This window comes from Apteryx rowi, unplaced genomic scaffold (genome assembly GCF_003343035.1).
Source record: "Apteryx rowi isolate R43461 unplaced genomic scaffold, aptRow1 scaffold_5, whole genome shotgun sequence".
Lineage (NCBI taxonomy): Eukaryota > Metazoa > Chordata > Aves > Apterygiformes > Apterygidae > Apteryx > Apteryx rowi.
Window position 1 is genome coordinate 7,525,764 of NW_020450760.1, and position 5,985 is coordinate 7,531,748.

Sequence of the window (5,985 nt, forward strand, 5' to 3'; positions counted from 1 at the left end):
ATTATTAGGACAGGAAATGGTGGTTAATTCAAAATGTCTGAAATCATGGGACTTAAACATATCATGTGATTTCAGCAGAGTGATAATTTTATGGGAAGTGCATGCAGAGTATACATGCCCCACAGTATGGCCCAAGGGCATATAGGAGTGTTTGAGGAAGAAAAGCTTGCTGGAGGGTGTCAGAGGACCAAGGAGGGAGCCAGGCACTGTATGGTGTCACCATCCTGCCTGTGAGGGATGATCTCTGGAACATGATCTTCCCTTAGCCACACAGACTGCCGGTTGGCACAGCCTGACCATGGCAGATAGTAAGCTGACAATTAAGCCATATGGATAATTACTATCCACTGCTTAAGCTCTCTACTGGACGCTGTTTTATTTAGCTGCATGGATACCAAGTCCCATACCCAAACACTCCTCTATCTGAAAGGGGCTGTTTCTCTGGAAGAGATGGACTAGCCCTAAAAGTATAGATTACATTGCAACTGCAAGAGCCCAAAGCTCATGGAAATTTTTACCCTTCCCTTCTCCCTCCCTTAGTTTCCTATTAACAAAAAGAGGGAAATAGCAATCCTTTATCTCTCGGTGATGGGGCAAAATTAGTTCTCTACAGTCTGCAGAGCACAGAGAAGGCAATGAGCTCCAGGAAAAAAACCTGCCCAGAAAACACTAGTTCTGCTTTCAGAGGGGACCAGAAGAACACACAGGAAGCAAGGCTGCAAACCCTACTGTGAATAACAAGGGCAGCCTCCAACACCCGAGGCTGGGTCCTGTGCTCTGTGATGCTGTTTTTAACTCCAGTACAGATGCACAAAGGGCATGTGGCAGTGACCTGGACTCATCCCACCACACTTCAGACATGTAACTGAGTTAAACAAGTTAGGAGCTCAGTCACCCCTGGCTTCCACTGTTAATGGAGAGAAAAGGAGGACACCTTTATAGGATCTACCTAAAATCTCAATTAGGTTAGTTGCCTACAGTGGAGAAGGATGAATCTGGAGCTGAAGGCTTGATTTTGCAACTGAAATGATGATCTTTTCAGGCAGTTTTGCTGAGAGTGGTTATAGTTAAATGATGCAGAGCCCACAGCATGCTGGACATGAATGTGCCAGTGTATTTGGCCTTACAAAGAAAACAGACTGCAGAGAGTCTATTTTAAAAAAATTAAAGAAATCCATTAGATTTTTTTCTAGGCAAAGAGAAGTGTGAAAAGCAAACAGTCAAAAGCAAGTGAGAGTTTCTCACACATTCCCATTTTCCATAATCTGAAGAACTATTAGCAATTGCAGGAAAGGGAGGCATTTACAAAACCCAACACTGTCTCTGTGATAACAAAGAAGTCACTGAATAGAGTTTGCAAAAAGTTTTGAGCAGTTCTTTACTTAAGAACAGGCCCACCTCAAAGCAGAGCTAAGTAGGTTGCTCTGTTGCAGGTCGTCACAGATTTCTTCACCTGGTGTTGCTTTTAAAAAGACGAAAAGAGTGTATTGGTATTAACAGGGAATAATATATGTGGATGTTCCCTGTCATCTTTTTGATGTTGTTCTTACAAAGAGGTTTCTAGAAAACAAGAGAAATCTTTTCAGAGGCCATCCCCACCTAACTGGGGCACTGAGTAGCTAATGGCTGTGAGAACAATCAGTGAGGTAGAGCAGAGTTTTGTTTGCGATGGATTTTTAGGTTTTCCTTTTTCTCCTAATGCTCTCAACAGATTTGTGACAGAGTAAAGAAATGATTTACAACAAGATGATGGGGGAAGAAGAGTAAAGCAATTACTTTAATTATCATAAAAAACTCATCACTTGCTAGGAAAAAATACCAGGCTATTAAATTTGATACAGAACATTCAGAAGTGTGTTTTCAGGATGTCTGTTAGCAGATCTGCTCATCTCTTCAAAGATTAGATGCAGAAAATGTCCTTGTTTGAGATGAACCATGCAAGATCTCTATCACCATTGACCCCACAACAGGACCGTGTTTCTAGGGACCACAAGCTAAATGCACCCTTTCACTCTAAGCCACATATTTGATGAAAATACACCAACATTAATATGAGTTTCTCACCAGAGAGAGAAGCTGACGTCATGGCTCTCTCACTGAGTTCCTCTACACCGGATCTTGGCTGTCAAAGTAGGACCTGTGCATGGCTCCAGTAACACAAAGAAGCTGCAAATCTGTCCCAAGAGGCAGGCTCACATTGTCCCTGCATGGCGAAATCTCCAGGTAGTGCTGAGAAGACAAGATAAACTCCCGGTGCTGCTAAAGCCCAGGGTACAAGCCTTGCAGGGAGAGCACTTGTGCAAGGGCACAGGGGAGATCTAACCCACCCAAGTGTGCCACTGCGAGTATTCATGAGCCAGGCCAGGTCGGAGCAGCACTGAAGCTGCTCTAATACTTTCCAGAAGAACATCAACACCCTGGGAATCACAGAAGCTGCATCAGCCACCTTTATGCATGTTAGATTTCTCTGTCGAGCACAACTCAGCCTGAACTGATATCTGGGCCTTAGGTTTTCATCGTCTTAGGCAGGCTGCTTTCTTACCTTTAGAGATACAGTATTTCAGTGTTAGCTACATACAGCACAGAAGAGATGCTTTGGTAAGATGCTAAAGCTGCCAAGTGCCAGGAACTAACAAGGCAAAACTATTCTGTGAAAAACCAACAACCTTCAGAAATGCTGGAGGAAGGTCGTTTGCTGCATGACAGCAGTCTGCGCTCTGCCTGATATTAGGCCTCAGACCAGCCAAAGTGCTGAGTGCAAAGACTGAGGCTGGCCAGAAATTTTCCTTCAAAACCGTTTTTCAACAGACAGTATGTTTCAGCCAAATACTTTTCTGGGTAAATCTCTGCTGCTTTGAAAAAACTTTTTTTTTTTGGAAAGCCAGACTCTAGATAAACTTGGCTAAAGTGAAAAATTGATGGTTTCCAGGAGTGCAGTTGCTGAGAACAAAAAAAAAAAAAAAAAGATTTTTTTTAATTTTATTTTTAATTAACATTTTCTATGAGAGAAAAGAAATTCTCACCATGTCTAAGTTGGCATTCACTTACCCAGCAGCCTTCTGGTCCTGCTCTCCTCACTATAGCCCTTCTTTCTCTTCCTTCCGCAGCTAAGATTGTCACACAAACTTCTAGAGAGTAGAGAGAGAGAGAGAGCCCATAAGAGACTAAGTGGGGGGTTTCTTCTGAGAAACCATATGTAACAAAAAGTAATACTGAAAACAGTAATAATGATGGAAAAAGAAAGAAAAGTGCCTGCTATGTTCCAAACTTCTTACATGCCTCTGTTATCAACGGTCATCATGCTAAACTTTCCTAGGCCATCGACCTCTTTGCAGCTAGGAACATTCCCAGCTTTCCAGGTTCCTCAGGCATGCATGTAACTCCCATTTATGTATTACCATTTTCAGGAACTGTGAAAGCATATGGGCACAGCTTCATCTCTCAAAAGTGTAATATAAGGAACTTCAATTTATTTTTCAAGGACTCAAACAGTGAAATCTTCATGAAATAAAAAGGACTTCAGAATCTGCAGTGGTTTAAAACATGCAGAAAATTAAAAAGTGCCAGCAGTGCTGAATATTGTTCAGATGACAAAACACATGTAGAGCAACTTATATGGTTTGGAAACCTACCCTGTGAATTTGGAAGAGCAACATAATCAAATGCAACATGATCTTTTTACCCATGTTTCATGTGGATGAACAAACGGATAGCTTATGAAACATCAGCATGAATCTCATGATCTTGCAAGTGGTCAGCCTCTCTTTCAGCATCATCTACAGCATCGCTTCCTGACTGAGGTCAGGTCCCCAAGGGCTTGCCTCTCCTTGCTTATTCTTCAGTAAAGCATCTCCATCTGACACCAAACTGCAAAAGAAAAAATGATTGCTTTCTCAGCAGCACTGGTGAAAAGGAAAAATGTTTGTTCCTGAGCTGGATCTTGAAAAATTAAACTTGATGAATCCTACAAACCATACACCCTCCTTCAGAAGCAGAGCTGCTGCTAAAAGACACACAGGGTTAAAGTCTGCTCCTGTTGCAAACAGCACGAGTTGGATCCATGGTGTTGAAGACCGTCCACCCAGACAGAGATATTGAGGAGGCCTAAACCCCCAAAAGATTGCATCAGAGCAGTAATATTGAGTACAACCTTTACCACAGAACTGTTTACACAAGGTGCAATAGATAGCTTAGCCCAGAGCATATTAATATTAATAATCAGACTTCCAACAAGATTTTATCACTCAGATGTTCCAAGTCCACATTTTTGTCCTACTGTGGCTTTCTCCATCAGAGTGGAGCAAAAACCAAGATTATCCCCTCCTCTCACTTAGAAGATAACTATATCCTTGAATGTGCATCTGTTTAATTCTTATACATACCACTACTAGAAGAACAACCCAGTTTAGTATTGGGAAGGTGCTATATCAGACTGCAAAGTGTTATTAAATCTAGTCGATAGCAACTGTGGGATGCAACTCAGCAGTTCTCAGTTCCCAGCAGCAGCATGTCAAATGGAAATACCAGGAAAGATCAAAGAGCATTTAGGGTGATAAGGTTCCAGTTAGAGGACGTTGAGGTACAGCTGTGACATAGCCTAAAAAGGTTTATACAGCCATTCAGAACATAACTGAAAAAGGTACATACAAGCACAGACTAGTGGGGCTTCGGAGCACTAAAATCAATTTTCTGTACTTGATCATGTGAGAATCAGGAGACCGTCCTATGACTGGTGAGCCATGACACACCACCCGTCACTGAAAAACAGCAAAAAGATTTCAGAGCAACAGGACTGAATCTCTGTGTTTGAAAGTAATTGCTCACATGTCAGAGGGGACTCACACACCGAACATACTTTGAAAAGCAGAGGCAAAAAAACAAAATCGCAAACTGCCGTTGTAGCCCCCAGACAACACACTTCTCAGTTATCATTATTATTGACAAACATTTTGACAACTCTTCAGTGTGATAGATTTCAAAGGGGAGACAGCAAGGCCCTGTCAGAAGTATCAGATCAGGCAGAACTTACAACCAAGCGGTGCGGCGGAGGCAGAGCCAGTGAGTGATACCGCAGGAAGCTCCCGGACCAGCTCCTGCACTTTGTGACAGTGATGGCAAAGCTGAGAGATTCCAGCAACTGATTTCCATGAGCCCTAGAGCAAAGGTGCCTTGGGAACTCTGTACTGTGAATATTGCACTAACTTTCCTTCTCCATCTCTTCTCTCTTTTTCTGGGGGAAGGAAAAGGTAGAAAAGAGTAAAAAAAAAACAGGCAGATATAGCTGGATTCAGAGTGGAGGCCGGTGATGAGAATCTGCCAACAGTGAAGAGTTTTAAGGCATATATTAAAAAGGAGAGGAGGAGGCTAAAACAGAAATAAAAGGAAGTTTGAGGTGTGAAAATGTGCGTGTCTGTGTATTTATATAGATGATATTAGCAGGATCTAAAAAGAAGCAGCAGAAGCTGGAAATTCCTGCACACATTTCAGAATATCACACATTCCCAAACATTATACTCTGTGTGGGGTTTTAATGCCTTTATCACCTTCAGCAGGAAGAAAGTTTGCCATAACTATTGGAAACTGCCAAAGACCCAGTCAACTGACTAGGAGCAAATGACAGCTGATTTTCTTACTAGATATTATGTAAAACTTTAACACATAGGCCTCCCATGTTAAATCATCCCTCAGGGGACTGGCCTCAGGTGTATGCCTAAAGTAGCTTTTGCTGAAAATAAATGAGGCCAGCAAATCTATCCTGCAACAACATCCAAAAGCTAAAATACTAATACTGCAATCAGCTACAGCTATCATCTGGCCACATGGGCCCTCTCCCATCAACGCTGGGTTTTAGACAAAATGAATTTATGCAATTGGGAAAAAAGGTGTCAGGAAAATCTCAGGGGATTTGTCTGCAACAACATAAGTCTTCTGAAGCAGGAGGCCCTGGTGCACTGGGGGAACAGCGAGGGGGACACCACTGCAATG

General features: G+C 42.3%; 1 long non-coding RNA gene across 1 annotated transcript; it reads right to left on the reverse strand.

Annotated features, from left to right (window-relative positions):
• Positions 1 to 2,853: 2,853 nt before the first annotated feature.
• Positions 2,854 to 3,861, reverse strand: LOC112972742. The gene is made up of 3 exons (XR_003255772.1): positions 3,683 to 3,861; positions 3,049 to 3,128; positions 2,854 to 2,940 (listed from the first exon to the last, which is right to left on the reverse strand). It is a non-coding gene; the product is annotated as an uncharacterized LOC112972742 (long non-coding RNA).
• Between the last annotated feature and the right edge of the window lie 2,124 nt (positions 3,862 to 5,985).